Source organism: Cervus elaphus, chromosome 9 (genome assembly GCF_910594005.1).
Source record: "Cervus elaphus chromosome 9, mCerEla1.1, whole genome shotgun sequence".
Lineage (NCBI taxonomy): Eukaryota > Metazoa > Chordata > Mammalia > Artiodactyla > Cervidae > Cervus > Cervus elaphus.
In genome coordinates this window covers 81,766,635-81,785,454 of record NC_057823.1, presented here as the reverse complement: position 1 = coordinate 81,785,454, position 18,820 = coordinate 81,766,635, and the positions used below count along the sequence as shown (strand labels likewise).

The window sequence follows — 18,820 nt, the reverse complement described above, 5'->3', positions numbered from 1 at the left end:
TAGAGGATCGCTAGTAGTCTTAGTTCAGAATTTTTTTCTACCCCTTCTCCACAGTGGAGAGTTTTTTCCCCTCTTCTTTTCCTTCATTTTTAATGGGTTTTCACCTGTGCCCTGAGGGTCATAGGTTTTTGTTGTTTCTTAGGGGAAAAGTGAAAGTGAAGTTGCTCAGTCGTGTCCGACTCTTTGCAACCCCATGGACTATAGCCTACTAGGCTCCTCTGTCTGCAGGATTTTCGAGGCAAGAATGCTGGAGTGGGTTGCCATTTCCTTCTCCAGGGGATCATCCCAACCCAGGAATCGAACCCAGGTCTCCTGCATTGTAGGCGGACGCTTTACCATCTGAGCCACCAGGGAAGTTACCTTTTTTAGGGGAGAGGGGACTAAATGGAGCTTTGCGCTTCACCCGCTTCCCCCAGCCCCACAATGGCTGCTTTTCCTCTCCTCCTCTACTACAGGAGGGAGTCTCTCTAGTCTCTTTCTTTCTCTTAGTTTTTCTTTTGAGCACCTTGTGAGGTATGTGGAGGAGAGTCTGTGACTGGATGAGCTTTCCCGTGACGTTTCTGGATCTCGGGGATTCTGCATTCTTATCCGAGTTGACACTCAGCCTTTAGCAATTTAGAAATTTTAGCTGGGTCCTTTCCAGTTTGTATTCCCTCTGGTCTCTGCTTCAGGTTATCTGGTGTCCGTATCATGTTTCTCCTCAGAGGCATCTGTCTATATTTAGGTGAGCTCTCTGATGGGTTCAAGGAAATTGACAGTTTTGTAGATTAACTGCCTTTTTTATTGTAAGGTTGGACATGATGCTGTTTCCAGCTTTCTACATCTTATATGGAAAACACATGAGCAGGTCCCTCAATATATAATCACGTTGTTCATCTATGTTGCTTATGCTCCTGGGTTACACATTTGAGCTGAAAGGTACACAATTCCTACTTTGATTTTCTCTCTGATAAATTCTTTTAAAATTTCTGGCTAGAGCCTGATAGTTCTTTTCAGCTGTTTCCTGTTCACCCTAAATACATCTCTAAGGCAACTTCTGAGAGACACATTTTGAAATATATTGGTGGGAGAAGGAAATTCCAGTTTTAAGAATTAGAAAAATATGGGTCCTCATGTCAGGTCTTCTTTTAGAATCAATTCATCTAGAGGCAGTCAGTCATTTAGCTGAATATCCTTTTTTCACTTTTAAAAGAGGATTTTAACACCTTTGTTCCTCTTACAGAGTTGTTGTAAGACTCAGCTGAGATATTGTGTATAAACGATCTCTGAAAAATGTAAAACTCTATACAAATTGTGATTTTATTATTACCTTTCCCTATATACTCTTCACCCATGAGTGCAGTTATTTTTACCAAGATTAAGTGGACCAGCTATAATCTATCTGACTTCCTGTTTTTGATTTATTTAAAGAACTTTTTACTATTGGTTTAAAGACTCTTGGTAAAGGCTTGAATTGTTTTTTGATTTATCTCACTTTTTATGCTCTGCTTCATAGACTTCCCTGTTTTTCTTTTGTGGTCAGAATTTTCTTATCTCAAAATATGCCCCTTTAGCTTTAAAGATCTTTTTTGTTTTATTTTGTTTTACTTTATTAGTTGCCCATGTAACAGTTTGTTTGCTCCTATTTGATATTTTTGAAGTTCTGGTTTTTTGATACATGACTTTCCATTTCGTACTTGTTCCTAACATGTTGTTGTAAAGTTTTTAGGCATCTTGTCAATACGTGTTTTGTTTGTTTGTTTTTAAATAAAAGCTTTTCTCTGAAAAGGCTATCTCATTTATCCATAATTTTTTGAAAATTTGGTGACTCCATACTGTTTTATGAGAAAGTTGAGCTTGAGAAACAAGTTTTTACTAAGTACTCATCCACATGTACTTCAGATGTCAATTGTTGCTCTTCACTGTGTTTAACAATGGAGACATTCTGCACCAACATGGCAGCAAGGACGTAATGACTGGACTCATTGTCTCCATCCACCACCTTTTCCTTCCTTATAGAAGTGTTATATTCCAAGTTTCCTCCCTTTCCCCCCTTTACTCTGGACCCGTTTCCCAAGTCACATCTCAGTTTATTCTGTTTCAAGCAGTATTTTTTCCCCTCTTAGGTACATATTGACATCTTATTGAACTTTTCTCCTCTCCTAAACATGGTTTCATTATTATTAATCTTCCTCTTTTGCTCATTCCTTTATATACAGAGAACCTCAAACAACCCTAATCAGAAATGAAAAGACTCAGAATACTGTTACTAATTTATTTGTATTAAGGGTGAAATATTCATACATTTAGTGGAAATGAGATGAAAACATAGTAACAGCCTGTATTGGGTTACTGTACTAAGACCACTTGAAAATTCAGTGATTTTCTGGAAGGATTCACAGAGCCCAGTGTATAGGCATATTCACTGCTGTGAGTAATTCCAAAAGATATAGGGGCTTCCCTGGTGGTTCAGCAGTGAAGAAGCCACTTGCCAATGCAGGAGATATGGGCCTGATCCCTGTTGCAGGAAGATCTTGCCTGGCATAGAGCGACTAAGCCTTTGGCCCACAGTTGTTGAGCCTGTGCTCTGGAGCCTGCAAGCCGCAACTACTGAGCCCTTACACCACAACTACTGAAGCTTGTGTGCCCTAGAACCGCTTCTCTGCAACAGAGACGCCACCACAAGGGAACCTGGTGTACCACAACTAGAGAGTAGCCCCCACTCGCCACAGCTAGAGAAAAGCCCTCGGGTGGCAACAGACACCCAGCACGCGTGCAGTCACTGCAGTGTGGCCAACTCTTTGTGACCTAAGGGGCCGTAGCCCGCCAGGCTCCTCTGTCTACGGGATTCTCCAGGCAAGAATACTGGAGTGGGTTGCTGTGCCCTCCTCTAGGGGATCTTCCCAACCTAGGGATCGAACCCGTATCTCTTATGTCTCTGCATTGGCAGGCAGGTTCTTTATCACCAGCACCACCTCCCTTCCTTATTCATTGCAGCATTATTTACAATAGCCAAGATGTGGAAGCAACCCAAGTGTCCCTCCACAGATGAATGGATAGAGATGTGGATACAGTGTACTAGTACTCAGCCATAAAAAAGAATTAAATCTTGCCATTTGAGACATCAGTAGACCTAGAGGGTATCGTGCTAAGTGAAATAAGACAGAGAAAGACAAATACTGTGTTATTTCACTTATATGTAGAGTATAAAACCAAAACAAATGAACAAACATAACAAAATAGAAACAGAATTATAGATACAGAGAAGAAACTGGTGGTTACTAGAGGGGAAAAAGGGTGGGGGAGGCAAAAAGGAGATGAGACAGATGATCATTTTGAAATGTATAGAAATATGAAATCACTATGTTGTGTAAGAGAAACTAATGTATTGTTGTAGTTAAAAAAAATTACCCCATAGAAAGAGATCAGATTTGTGGTTACCAGAAGTAAGGGATAGGGAAGGAGGAATTGGATGTAGGTGGTCAAAGGTACAAACTTCCAGTTTTAAAGATGCCTGAGTACTGGGGATGTAATGTACACTATGATAAATATAATTAGTACTGCTCTATGTTATAAATGAAGTCCTAAGAGTACTCATCCCAGGAAAAACTGTTCTATTTCTTTAATTTTGTTTCTGTATGAGATGCTGAATATTCACTAAACTATTGTGATTTCATGATGTATATAAGTCAAATCATTATGCTGTACACCTTAAACTTACACAGTGTTCTATGTCAATTATGTCTCTATAAAACTGGAAGAAAAAAAATGTAAAGCCTCCACCAGGGAAGCTTGTGTGAGACACAGTGCCTGAGGTTTTTATTGGGGGCTGGTCATGCAGGCACACTCTTTTAGAAGGAAAACAAGTGTTCAGTATAGACCATGTTGCTTGTACAAAGAGTTTAGGTATAGTGAGCTTCTGTTTTGTGAGTGGTAAGAACCCTTCCCAATCAAAGTTTCCAGAAGACCTCTAGAAACCAGCCTTGCGTGCAGACCTCTCCAAGGGTAGCAACCTCAAGCCTGCAATGTTGTCTTTTTTTTTTTGTCACACTGCTTTTAGACTTTGAAGATCCTTCCAAAAAACTCCATTAAAGTCAGTACAGACCCTAATTTTGCTAATTGAGCAAATGGTAGCTTTTGTTATAGGCTGTTTAATGTTATGAAAACAATTTCCTGTTGGCTTTTCTCTGCAAATAGTATTTGTGCTGTGAATTTAAAAGGCTTTTATGAAACACCCAGAAATTTTACAGCAAGTTTTCTTACATAAAACTTTGTTGCAGGTTTCAAACAACTGATCTGTAAATGAAATTTAGAAGATCTAGATTTAGGATTTTCTTATATGTGGTATGCAAAGAAGAGAGAAATAGAGAGTGGATTCCTTGGGGAAAAGCCTTTTAGGAGGAAACTGGTATTGAACTGAAGATAAAGAGTGTAAATAGAGGAGGAAAAGAAAGACAAAGCATATGCTAGGGAAGTAGAGTCGCATGACTAAGGGAAAACTGAAGATAGGGTGGGCGATAGGGGGAAAGAAAGTCATGTATTTTTGCTCTGAAGCAAATGTAAACTCAGACACTTCTTGTACCAGTGCTGTTGACCATATATTTTCTGCTTTTGAGGACTCTAAAACTTTCTAGGAAGACTTACTTTTCTTCTTTAGTAGTTTATATGAGGTACAAATATTATATATTTGTCTCATGTTGTTTCCTGATTGGAAACTACTTAACTCATAGGGTTGTTTTGAAGATGAAATATGATGATATATGTGAAAAAGCTGTGTGGAGGTATTTATGGCCATCATTTAAAAATGACAGCTGTCTCGTTAGGCCCGCTTGACATAGAATCTTCATGTTGAATGGAATCCCCGCGCAGCAGTGTTATTCATCTTCCTCACTTTGCTCTCACCTGGCCTCCTGCTGCCTCCCTGAATATTTATACCCGAAGATTCTCTTGCTGCCGAATGTTATCTTCTCCTGCTTTTTAGTATAGGCGCTTAGCGTTTATATATGTACTGGGTTGGGTTTTCCTGATTCTTCATATCATGGTAGGGTCCCTCCTTGGCCTTTGTTTCCTGGGTTTTTCCTCCGGCATACTACTCAATCATTTGGAAAGCAACTTTTATAAGAACGAATCTTCTGTGCTTTATTCCCTTGCAGTACTTTTTTTTTTTTTTTTTTTTTGATGTCTGATCTTATTTATTTGTTACTCTTAGAACATCTCATTTTTGACTGGACTCAGACTTAGAAGTAGAAGCTCTCAGAGAGGACAGCCTCCGTCTCTTGGCAATCTGTTCCTGCCGTTTTTCTTTGGCCTCCTTCATTCTCTTGGCCAAAAGTTTAGCATATTCTGCAGCCTCTTCTTTGTTTTTCTTAGTACGCTGTTTCTTCAGAGCAATACGCCGGCGTTTGTGTTGCAGAACTCGTGGAGTCACGAGACGCTGAATCTTGGGTGCTTTAGTCCTAGGTTTCTTACCTTCTTTGTTTAGGGGCTTTCGCACAACATACTGGCAGACGTCATCTTCTTTAGAGAGATTGAAAAGTTTGCGGATTCTGCTAGCTCTTTTGGGACCCAGGCGACGAGGCACTGTAGTATCAGTGAGTCCAGGAATATCCTTCTCCCCTTTTTTCACAATGACCAAGTTGAGAACACTCAGATTGGCATCCACAATGCAACCCCGTACAGATTTGCGCTTTCTCTCTCCAGTCCTCCTTGGTCTGTAACAGGAATGCCCCTTACTCAGTAGCAGGCGAACTCGGCCATGGGTCAAGACACCCTGCTTCATGGGGAAACCCTGCTTATCGTTCCCGCCACTGATTCAGACCACATAACCCTTCCATTCTTCACCCAGAGCGTCAGCAGCAACTTCTGTGGCCATACGCTTCTCGTAGAAGGTACGAAGTTTTCGTTCATCGTCCACTTCAATGAGCTTCTGGCAGCCAGTGGCCGGGAAAGAGATGTTCAGCTTCATTCTGAAGTGGCCGACAGCCTCCGAGGCGCCACGAAAAAGAGCCCTTGCAGTACTTTTTAAGGTTAAAATAGAATTTAAAAGGGCTGTCTAGTCCAGGATAGTAAAGCTATATCATAAAAGTTCTTTCCTTGTACTAATAAGTAGAAAAATGTTTCATGAGAGCCTATTGCCTAACCTGAAACTGCCTTGCATGTTATAATTATGTATGAATATTTGTCTTACTGTGAAAAGTTAGCTCTTTCAAATATAAGATGCATTGTAAGAACTGTTAGAAATTCAGCTAACTAACCATTGTCTACTAATACAACAAAGCTCTTGGCAAACGTCTAGATGGGACATTAAAAATTTTAAACCAAATATTTGAATATGTCATGTATCACTAAAAGCACCACCTAGCTATTAATGAATAGCTCAGTAATTGGCTGATTTATTCTCTTTTCTCCATATTTATGATGTGTATAGTAACCTTTGTAATGTTTATTAAATAACACATATCAGTGTTATATTGACTAACTATAATTCTCCTGTTTCAAACTAGTTTTTGAGCATGGAGACTACCATGATATCGTTATTATATTAAAAAATTCAAGAATAGCAAATATGTTTAGCATCTGGTGTGTTAACACTAGTTCAGTGGAGAACTGCATTTGGTGAAGCTGGATTTGCAGTAAGAGCTAGAAAACAACTTTGGGTGGAAATTTTAGAATGACTTAGGTATTTGTGTTAGGCAAATATGGGAAAAAATTCCATGTTCTTTTTGAAAGCCAAGAAGCTGTTCTTTATTAGTAGTTTTTGTATCTGTCATCAGTAATCTAATATATTCTAAAACTAGTTGGACAGTGATGATAGTTTAGTCACTAAGTCATGTGTGACTCTTGTGACCCCATGAACTATAGCCCACCAGGCTCCTCTGACCATGGGATTTTCCAGGCAAGAATACTGGAGTGGGTTGCATTTCCTTCTCCAGGGGAATCTTCCAGACCCAGGAATCAGACCTGGGTCTCCTGATTGCAGGTGGATTGCATTGCAGGTGGATTCTTTACCAGCTGAGCTATAGGAAGCCCCACAGGAAACCACATTTCTGATTGGAAATGTGTAAAAATGTCTCCTTTATAAAATGCAAGAGAAACATACGTGTGATAGTACCAGTTATTTGTTTGATGTACTTTTCTGATTAGTTCCTCTGTTGCTTACTTATATTTCAGAATATATATTCAAAGAGGATAGTAGTCTATCTGATCATATGTGTTTACTATCAGATTTCAATAATCATTATAAAATTTTTTCCCATAGATTCTTCACATATCTTCTGTAAATGAGAAATGCATATTATAAAGGAACTCATATGTTGTAATAAAAGTTTAATACAAAAATTGAGTACATATATACTAGGTTCAATATAAGCTGTTTCAGAAGAATGTTTTCTTTTTGTGAATTTATGAAATTACATATGGAACTAGATAGGTTTTTAATGATTAAAATGGATTAAAAAGTCTCATCTTTGGTATCATAAATTTTTCAAAATTCAGTTTCCTTAAAACTTAATTTTGTTACCTGTTTGATTTTCAGTATTTTTAAAAAGTTTATAAAGGGAAAAATAATAGCAGCTCTAGACCTCAACCCCCAACAAAGAAAGCTACTTTTGTCTCAAGAAGATGGATTTTCTTAGACAAAACAACCAGAGCTTTAACCTAATACTTAAACAAACTGAACTTAAATTCCAAGGGATAAGCTATTTACTTTGAGACTCAGTTCAAGAAGCCCTTTGAAAAACTGAGGAAAATCAAAGGCCTTAGCTGAGAAAGAATTTGATTGCTACTGATAAAGATATTTCTATATTTTTAACCTAGTAAGCTCTAAATTTCTGAATTAAGTTTTATTTAGAATTTATAGCTAATACAAAGTTGAATTAAGTTATTTTGTTTCTGGAACAATTATATGACCTACTGCTATTTCGCACTGGGCTTCCCAGGGGGTTCAATGGTAAACAATCTGCCTGTCAGTGCAGGAGATGCAAGACACTCCAGGTTGATCCCTGGATCAGGAAGATCCCCTGGAGCAGGAAATGGCAGCCCGCTCCAGTGTTCTTGCCTGGAAATCCCACGGACAGTGGAGCCTGGTGGGCTACAGTCCACGGGATCTGTGCTGGGCACAGCACAGCACTCCTGACTTTGGACTGCATATTTGCATGTGTCCTTCTTAAAAGGAGTCAATCAATAGAAAACATTGATGAGACAGGGCACATGGACTTCATTATGTTAACAAGACTACTACTCTTAGCTTTTTTACAAAATATAAAATACAGTTTATCTCCTGTACTATTTATATACTTCAAAAAATCATTGTACTATGTTCAGTTTTAGGCAGTAAGTAGCCATAAGTGATAGATTCTCCCAGTAGAAACATTTTCCTTTATCTTCCATGGGGAGAAGTCATAATTTTTCTCTCTACTGTTTTTAAAAGGCTGAAATTGAATTTTTCAACTTAGTAGAGTTGCTCTTATTTTTACTGGATTTCCTTTCTTGGCTCTGAAGTCTCCTATTAACATGGTACTGCCTCTGCAAAGATTATATGGTATAAAGTAACAGATTTTCAGAGCTAAAAGTGAATTTTCGGCTCATCTAGTCATACACTTTCATTTTACGTTTAACCCCAGTGTCAGCTCAAGCCTCCTATCCACCCATTGGCCTCTTTAGTACTGCTACATATCTTCAGGGATTATATGCTCATGGTTATTTCCAGCTTCAAATTTCCGACCTGTGGGTACTCTTGATCTTCCTTGCAGCATACCTCACCACTATTTCTTTTTTCTCTGTTTCTTAGAGACCTAGGCAGTAAATGTTATGTTTGAATTGCAATCAGTGGGTGCTTATCCAGTACCAGATCATTAACATTTCTACTAAACCAGGTTGATAGACTATATATTTGACCTATAAAATCTGTACTTTTACTTAACTTTCTCCTGAGTTGCTTGCTACTCTGGATAGAAAGCAGACTGTTTTGTTTACCTGGTCTATAGTTTTTTCTTTCATTTTTTAGATCTGAGATCTTAAATGGTCTTAAGGCCTTCATTATGAGCATAACTATATTCATTATCTTTAACCATTTACGCCTTAAAATAAGGGAGGAACCAGAAGCTGAGTACAATATAATCAGCATTTGGTGTTAACATATGGTGTCATTGGGTGTCCTTGTCTTCTATTCAGGAATTTTTTTTTTTTTTCTCAGCTACATGTGAGATTTTTTTTTTACCCACCTGTGCATAAGTTTTGTTTTAGTTAACATGTTTTGCCTCATAAATACCTTGACATTGAGCAGATGTATACTTGATGTATTGTATTAGACCTGAGATGATATTAAGATACCTATATTATTGTTATAATATCTGTAGTAAAATATCAGTCTCTTCCATCCAGGACCAATCTACCAGGGATACACAATAATTCTAATACATACAACACAGAAACAATAATAAAATGTGGAGATATGAACAATAATAAAATGTGGAGATACACAATAATTCTAATACATACAACACAGAAACAATAATAAAATGTGGAGATAGAATTGGGAGATTAGGCACAGTTATGTTCTTTTCCCAACCAAAAAATTAAGATTTATAATCTGAAATTGAAACTAACACCGAAAACCAGTATGGATTTTGATTCTGCATTGGCTGTCTTTTGGTTGAGTTGTCATTTATCTGTCTTCCCTGCAAGCCTTGCTCAGTAGGTACTAAGTAAATATTCATGAGCTTGAGTAGATTGGAATTAACACAGCTGATGGTCTTCACTGCCCACCTGAGCAGTGCCAAGAGTGTGACCTAACATAGGTTCTTCATTCTTGAGGATATATCACTGACTCCATTTCTTAGCCTAGTAGTGCAACCTCTTTTTTTCCCTCAAAGAAGTAAATTCTGTCTAATTGCTGTACAATTAGGCAGATTTCTATAAAAAAAGATTAACAGTAATAAATCATTGCTATAGTTTTGCTTTAGTATCTTGTAGAGACCATAATTTAATAGAACTACAGTTTTTATTCTACAGGAAAGCCTCTTTGCCCAACCTTATACCACTCACCCTCTCCCTATACTTCAAATTTTCAAAGTGCATACCAAGAGATACTAATTTTTTTGTTTGTTTTACAAAACTTTTTTGTATGGTCTGTGAAATAAGCTTTCTTAATTCATTAAATGTTATTTATAGAACATTAACTTCTTAACTGAGGGGCTAGAGGGCAAATAAACTGAAAATTGAATTGAGTCACTGCCAAATTAAGATCAGAAATTAAGATTCAGCATCTCTTAAATTTAAAAATGATATTTACTGGTAACTTCTTATGAATACATCTATTGTGCAAAAAAAAGTCTTTTTGTAATGCATTCCTGTGAATTTAATGACCATATGTTTTAATTAATTTGAAAACCATTGCTGGCAGTTGGTCAGGACGGGAACTGGCAAAACGATTCACCAGGTAGTATCTGGGGGCTGTTTGACAGCTTCCTTTCCTGTTGTGAAAGCCTTTATCTGATTACATAATGGGTGTGTGTGTTTGTGCAGATGTACTGAGAGGCCAGGTTCCATTTTCACTGTCAGCTGCTTGAAACTATATGGTAGAAACGGTATCATTTAAAACCAGTATATTTCCACTCCGATTTCTCCAGTGGATGATGATAGGGCAGCTAAAATTACAATTAAAAACACAATGCAGTAACCATTCTTTAAACCGCCCTTAACAAGGTCTGTATACTTTAATCTCCTTTTCCTCTGTCAGTACCCTTCTGGTACCTTAACACTCAGAACTGCTACTTTGTCAGTTTTTCTCTTTTGTCCTCTTATATCATTTCATCATCCTTATTAACATGACTTCCCCAATCCCTCTCAAGCTTTAGTCTTACTTCACCAGTTGGTCCATTGGACATTTATACTTAGACATTGTTATCCCACTTTATATAAAGTGTTTTTAAAATACTTAAATCCATTCCACTCCAGCTAAACCTAAAAAGCAAGAAACTTTTTGAAAAAACAATGAGGCTTATTATCCCCTTCTAACTTCCATAATTCTGTTTCTGATACCATTTTTCTTCTATTTTTCCATGTTTTGAAACTTTATTTGACCCTTCCCTCTCTCTCTCTGCCAACATCCTGCAAATTATCTTTTGCTTCTGGCTACCTTTTCTTCTACCAGATGAATACATAGTTACTAAATTCTGATTTTCTCAAGTAATTCCTCTACTCAAAAAGTTTAATAATTTCTTAGTACTTTCGAGAAGAAATCCAGGTGTCTTTATCTGGCATTCAGTTTCATGATTATCTGGTTCTATTCTCTATGTTCATTATTCATTTTCTACTTCAGCCAAGTCTGCCTATTTTACTCTCCCGTGAATATACATTAAAGCTGCGCTCAAATCCATTACTTTTTAAACCAGTCCAGCCCTTTCTCAGTCATGAGACTTGGGAAATATCTCCCTGAGGTTTTCTAATGGTTGAAATCTTTATTCACCTGTTTAATGTAATTCATCCTTTGAGATCCTACTCTAGATATGATTTTCTTCGTAAACCCTTTCTTGGTCCTTTTCAGTATCTGTACTTTTTACCTTTTATTTCCTCATATATAGCAATGGCTATTAACAAAAGTAAATCTTAATTATTGGTATAATTTGGTAGCACTATATATTGATAGTTGTAAACCTACAGTGCCCAGCACAATGCCCAGGGCGTTTCATACAAACATTGAATAAATATGGAATGATTAACCATTTTGCTGTACTTACTTTGAATGGAAGACAATGTAGTATAATCACAGAGAGCAAGCAGTGTCTTTGGAGTCAGATGGATAGATCTAGATTTTTATTCATGTTCTGCTATTTAAATGCCATGTGATCATGGAGCATAAGCAGTATGTTAATGAACCTCTGCCAGGCTCATTTCCTGATCTTTAAAATGAAAGGTAAACTTTAATTCAAGTATAAAACATACATACATTGTGTATAAACATTTCATTTTTTCAGACTCTTATTTACTTTGTGCTTATACATTGGTTTTTTAATTTTGTTTTGAAAATTTTATTTTGTATTGGTGTACAGCCAGTTAACAACATTGTGGAAGTTTCAGGTGGACAGCAGAGGAACTCAGCCATACATACACACGTATATGTATCCACGTATCCACTCTCCCCCAAACTCCCCTCCCATCCAGGCTGCCACGTAACATTGAGCAGAGTTCCATGCGCCATACAGGAGGTCCTCGTTGGTTATTCATTTCAAGTACAGCAGTGTGTACATGTCCATCCCAAACTCCCTTGCTATCCCTTCCCCTCAACCGTCCTCCCAGCAACCAGAAGTTTGTTTTTCAAGTCCTTGAGTCTGTTTTGTAAATAAGTTCATTTCTGATACATTGGTCTTTGAGAAGATTATTTTTACATTTTAGGGTTGGGAACAAATTTATTGTACCAAAGTTCATTGACTGGCCCCATTTTTCATTAAGATACATGCATAGAGGAGTTAACATGACAGGGAGGCAATATCAGAGAAGGTTGTTCTCATTGCTTTAGGGTCTGTGCCTTGCCAAAAAGTGGTGGCAAGAAGTTCATTCCAGATCAGCATGTGATCCCTTGATTGGCCCTTTGTATTTTCTTCTTCCTGCCCAGACTGGGTGAGTAGATCATGGGTGGAAAAAATGTAAGTTAGCTGTTTTTTAAGATATGATGGTAATAAGTAGTTTTAAGTAAATTTTTTTCTGACACATTTTAGAGGATCTCCTGCAATGTTCTCAAGTATCAGTGTCTTTAATCACGAGGGTTCATTTTATTTTGTTTGCTAACACAGGATATTGACAAGTTACATAGCTAATTTTTAAATAGGTTATATTTTCATTATGTAGTATATCTTTTGGTATATTAAAATTTCCCCTCAATTTTTCAAAGCTGAAGTGTTACCAAGACCAAGTTGCAGTGACAATAAATCATTATCATTTTGATTTTGTATTATCACAATCATTGATGACTTTAGAAGATAGTCACTCTCGAATGGCTGTTCGTGAACATGTATAAATTGGAAGTTTTTTCCAAAGGGAGTTGCATTTTATGTCTGTTTCTTTCCAGTTAGGGTCCATGAACAGATTTTTTAACCACTCACAAGTTAATTTATAAATATATTTACCCAGTTGTGAATCAGTGGATTTGTGAATATTCTTATAAAGGTAGATTTTATTTATAATCAAAATTCCATCTGCATTAGAAGAAACACCAGTGATGTTTCTAAATAAATAAGGAGTAATGTAATGTCATCTCATATTCTTTGAATTCTGTGAAATGACATTTCCTTCTGGTGGAATTTGGGTTTATGTTATATACACTTTTGGTTAAAGCATTGTTCTTAAGTTTGCTCATAAGTAATAAATTCCAGGTTTAAGATAAATGGAATTACTTATATAAATGAGTGTTAGCCTAGAAAAGGACCAGATAGGAAAGCATCATTCCTTTTGATTCTGATTTCATTATGACAAATATATTATTGGCAGTTTGGGAAGAGCTTCTAACATTGCCTATTATAAGTAATATATTAACCTTTGAAAGGAAGTATGCTTTCTAATGTCATATTGCAAAAGAGCCGTATAAACTGATTAATAGCATATTAAGAAAATATGTTTATCGTAAAATGCTTTTTAGTATTTCATATAACCATTTAGATTCTTGGGCTTCCCAGGTGGCTCAGTGGTTAGGAATCTGCCTGCCAATACAGGAGACATGGATTCGAACCCTGAGTCAGGAAGATCCTCTGGAGGAGGAAATGGCAACCCACCCCTATGTTCTTGCATGGGAAATCCCGTGGACAGAGGAGCCTGGTGGGCTACAGTCCATGGGGTCACGGAGTTGGACACAATTGAGTGACTGAGCACATTTAGATTCTTGAATTTTAGTTTGTGCACTTCAAAAAGAAAAAAATGTTAATAGAGAAAGAGACTGTGAGTAAGGGATTAGGGTGTCTTAGTATTTTCCTGGCCTGTGGAATAGCATGCGCTGGGTCTAAAGAACTACTGCCTAAGAATAGTAGTCTAGAAAAAAAAGTAACGAAGAGATCTGTACTTAGTAGATGTTTGTAAGAAAAGAATGGTCATAGGCACAGGTTTTTCTCACTTTTTGTTTTTCCTTTTTGCTAATAGTTTTTTTCTTTTTTGGCTGCACCATGTAGTTTTATGGGATCTTAGTTTTCCCCACCAGTGATTGAACCTGGGCCCTTGGCAGTGAGAGCACAGAGTCCCAACCACTGGACCACAAGGGAATTCCTCAGTCTATTTTTTATGATTTATTTTATTTGTGTAACTTACTTTTGTAAATTTCCAAGTTATTTTAGTAATTTACTTTTTATAATCTTTCTCTTTATTAAATTTTCTTCTCTTTATTCATTTTCTTCTCTTTCCCCTTTTTATATTTCTTCCTGCTCATCTTTCTTTCCCTCTTGTTGCTTTCCAGTCTTTCAACACTTCTTATTTTTGTCCCTTTTCTTTGTTTTCATTACATTGTATACATTTTTTAAAAATAGTGCCTAACATATAGTTAGTGCCATATGTGTTATATACTGGTTAATATTTTAGCAAGTTAAGCACAGATATTTCACTTGAGTATAAAATTAGTCCAGAGTGAATAATGCATTTGGATTTTTAAGTTTTAAGGAGACAAAGGCCATGCGACTTGGCATTGGAGACTCTCAATGATAATACGAACTAAATTCTCCACAAATTGTCTGTGTAATCTTAAAATGGCTGTAATGTAATTTCTTTGGAGAAATTTAAAAATAAATCTCAGTTTCTTCTTGTTTTACATATAGGGAATTCAACTAGAACATTTTTACCATCTCAGATCCGAGGTTAAGGTGTGTAGTATATGCATTGAATTGACAAGAATGTAAGAAATAGAATTCTTGGACAAATTTCCCTTCTGCTGATGGCTGTCTAATCACTTTGGAATGCTGTCGCAGACTCCAGCAATTATTTATTCTTTAATTCTGTTACGCAGCGTTTGGATAATGACGCCTGTATTTTTAAATTGTACTTGACGTGCAGTGTTGTGCTGGTTTCAGCTGTACAGCACAGTGACTCAGTTATACGTGTGTGTATGAGATGTATGTTTATATATTTTAGACTATTTTCCCCTATAGGTGATTACAAAATATTGAGTACATTTTCCTGTGTGGTACACTAGGTGCTTATTGGCTATCTATTTTATATATAGCAGTGAGTGTATATATGTTAATCAGCAATGATATTTTGCTTCAAAGTGTACTTTGTCTGCTATTACACCAGCTTTCTTTTGGCTGATAGCTGCCACTATATCTTTTTTCTGTCTTTCTTTTACTTTCAAAGTTTCTACATCCTTATATTTAAGGCTTGTGACCTGTTCCTGACATCTAGTTGGATTGAAAAAAAAAAAAATCTAATCTGACAATCTTTTGTTTTTAATCACAACATTTATTCTGTGTTTTTTTAGTATACTTATGACACGTGGGATTTTAGTCTATCATTTTGAAATTTTTATTCTCTCTGATTTGTTACTTTTTTTGGTTTCATTTTGGTCTGATTATTTTTTTTTTTCAATTTATTTTTTTAATTGAAGGATAATTGCTTTACAGAATTTTGTTGTTCTCTGTCAAACCTCAACATGAATCAGCCATAGGTATACATATACCCTCTCCCTTTTGAACCTCCCTCCCGTCTCCCTCCCCATCCTGTTGATACAGAGCCCCTGTATGAGTTTCCTGAGCCAGACAGCAAATTCCCCTTGGCTGTCTATTTTACATATGGTAATGTAAGCTTCCAGGTTACTCTTTCCATACATCTCACCCTCTCCTCCCCTCTTCCCATGTCCATTAGTCTATTCTCTATGTCTGTTTCTCCATTGCTGCCCTATAAGTAAATTCTTAGTACCATTTTGCTAGATTCTGTTTATGTGCATTAGAATAAGGTATTTGTCTTTCTCTTTCTGCCTAACTTCACTCTGTATAATAGGTTCTAGGTTCATCCACCTCATCAGAACTGACTCAAATGTGTTCCTTTCTATGGCTGAGTAGTATTCCATTGTGTTTATGTACCACAACTTCTTTATCCATTCATCTGTCGATGGACATCTAGATTGCTTCCATGTTTTAGCTATTGTAAATAGTGCTGAAATGAACAATGAAATACGTGTGTCTCTTTCAATTTTGGTTTCCTCAGGGTATATGCCTAGGAGTGGGATTGCTGGGTCATATGGTGGTCTTATTCCTAGTTTTTTAAGGAATCTCCATATTGTCTTCCGTAGTGGCTGTATCTATTTACATTCCCACTAACAGTGCAAGAGTGTTGCCTTTTCTCCAGACCCTCTCCAGCATTTATTGTTTGTAGACTTTTTGATGAGGGTTATTCTGACCAGTGTGAGGTGATATCTCATTGTAGTTTTGATTTGAATTTCCCTAATAATGATCAATGTTGAGCATCTTTTCATGTGTTGGTTAGCCCATCTGTATGTCATCTTTGGGGAAATGTCTGTTTAGGTCTTCTCCTCACTTTTTGATTGGGTTTGTTTCTCTGGCATTGAGTTGTATGAGCTGCTTGTATATTTTGGAAATTAATCCTTTGTCAGTTGTTTCAATTGCTGTTATTTTCTCCCTTTCTGAGGTTTGTCTTTTCAGCTTGCTTATAGTTTCCTTTGTTGTGCAAAAGCTTTTAAGTTTAGTCAAGCCCCACTTGTTTACTTTTGTTTTTATTTCCATTACTCTAGGAGGTGGGTCATAGAGGTCTTGCTTTGATTTATGTCATCCAGTGTTCTGCCTATGTTTTCCTCTAAGAGTTTTATAGTTTCTGGTCTTACATTTAGGTCTTTAATGTGTTTTGAGTTTATCTTTGTGTATGGTGTTAGGAAGTGTTCTAATTTCATTCTTTTACATGTAGCTGTCCAGTTTTCCTAGCACCATTTATTCAAGAGGCTGTCTTTGCCCCATTGTATATTCTGGCCTCCTTTGTCAAAAATACGGTACCCATAGGTGCATGGGTTTATTTCTGGGCTTTCTATCTCGTTCCGTTGGTCTATATTTCTGTTTTTGTGCCAGTACCATACTGTCTTGATGACTGTATCTTTGTAGTATAATCTGAAGTCAGGAAGCTTGATTCCTCCAGCTCCATTCTTCTTTCTCAAGACTGCTTTGGCTATTCTGGGTCTTTTGTATTTCCATATGAATTGTTAAATTTTTTGTTCTAGCTCTGTGAAAAATGCCATTGGTAATTTGATAGGGATCACATTGAATCTGTAGATTGCATTTGGTAGTATAGTCATTTTCACAATATTGGTTCTTCCTACCCAGGAATATGAAATCTCTCTCCATCTGTTTATGTCATCTTTGATTTCTTTCATCAGTGTTTTATAATTTTCTGTGTACAGTTCTTTTGTTTCCTTAGGTAAGTTTATTCCTAGATATTTAAGTCTTTTTGTTGCAATGGTGAATGGGATTGATTCCTTAATTTCTCTTTCTGATTTTTCATTGTTAGTATATAGAAATGCAAGTGATTTCTGGGTATTGATTTTGTATCCTGCAACTTTGCTAAATTCACTGATTAGTTCTAGGAATTTTCTGATGCTATCCTTAGGGTTTTCTATGTACAGTATCATGTCATCTGCATACAGTGAGAGCTTTACTTCTTCTTTTCTGATCTGGATTCCTTTTATTTATTTTTCTTCTCTGATTGCTGTAGCTAGGACTTCCAGAACTATGTTGAATAATAGTGGTGAAAATGGACAGCCTTGACTTGTTCCTGATCTTAGGGGGAATGCTTTCAGTTTTTCACCTTTGAGAATAATGTTTGCTGTAGGCTTATCATATATGGCCTTTACTATGTTGAGGTAGGTTTCTTCTGTGCTGATTTTTTGAAGAGTTTTAATCATAAATGGGTGCTGAATTTTGTCAAAGGATTTTTCTGCATCTATTGAGATCGTCATATGGTTTTTATCTGGCAATTTGTTAGTATGGTATATCACATTGATTGATTTGTGTATATTGAAGAATCCTTGCATTCCTAGAATAAACTCAACTTGATCATGATATATGAGCTTTTTGATGTGTTGCTGAATTCTGTTTACTAAAATTTTCTTGAGGATTTTTGCATGTATGTTCATCAGTGATACTGGCCTGTAGCTTTCCTTTAGTCCTGAATATTCATTGGAAGGACTGATGCTGAAGCTGAAGCTCCAATACTTTGGCCACCTGATGTGAAGAACCAACTCATTGGAAAAGACCCTGATGCTGGGAAAGATTTAAAGCAGGAGGAGAAGGGGATGACAGAGGATGAGATGGTTGGATGGCATCACCGATGCAATGGACATGAGTTTGAGTAGGCTTCAGGGGTTGGTGATGGACAGGGAGGCCTGGTGTGCTGTAGTCCATGGGGTCACAGAGAGTCGGACACTACTATACAGCTGAGCTGAACTGAACTTGTCTGGTTTTGGTATCACGGTGATGGTTTCCTTGTAGAATGAGTTTGATAATGTTCCTCTGCAGTGTTTTGAAAGAGTTTTAGAAGGATAGGTGCTAGCTCTTCTCTCAGTGTTTGATAGAATTCTCCTATGAAGCCATCTGGTCCTGGGGTTTTGTTTTTTGGGAGATTTTTGATCACGGCTTCAATTTCAGTGCTTGCAATTGGATTGTCCATATTTTCTATTTCTTCCTGGTTCAGTTTGGAAGATTGAACTTTTCTAAGAGTCTGTCCATTTCTTCCAGGTTACCCATTTTATTGTCATATAGTTGTTCATAATAGTCTCTTAAAATCCTATGTATTTCTGCATTGTCATGTAACCTTGCCTTTTTCATTTCTAACTTTGTTGCTTTGATTCTTCTCTCTTTTTTTCTTG

At 36.8% G+C, this 18,820-nt stretch overlaps 1 protein-coding gene and 1 pseudogene across 5 annotated transcripts in view; one reads left to right on the top strand and one right to left on the bottom strand.

Annotated features, from left to right (window-relative positions):
• SSBP2 (single stranded DNA binding protein 2) overlaps window positions 1-18,820 on the top strand; it is a 297,868-nt gene that overhangs the window by 128,113 nt on the left and 150,935 nt on the right. The gene's annotated exons all lie outside the window — the stretch shown is intronic.
• LOC122700566 lies at window positions 5,143-5,982 on the bottom strand (annotated as a pseudogene). The gene has a single exon (XR_006342808.1). The product of XR_006342808.1 is annotated as a 40S ribosomal protein S6-like (transcript).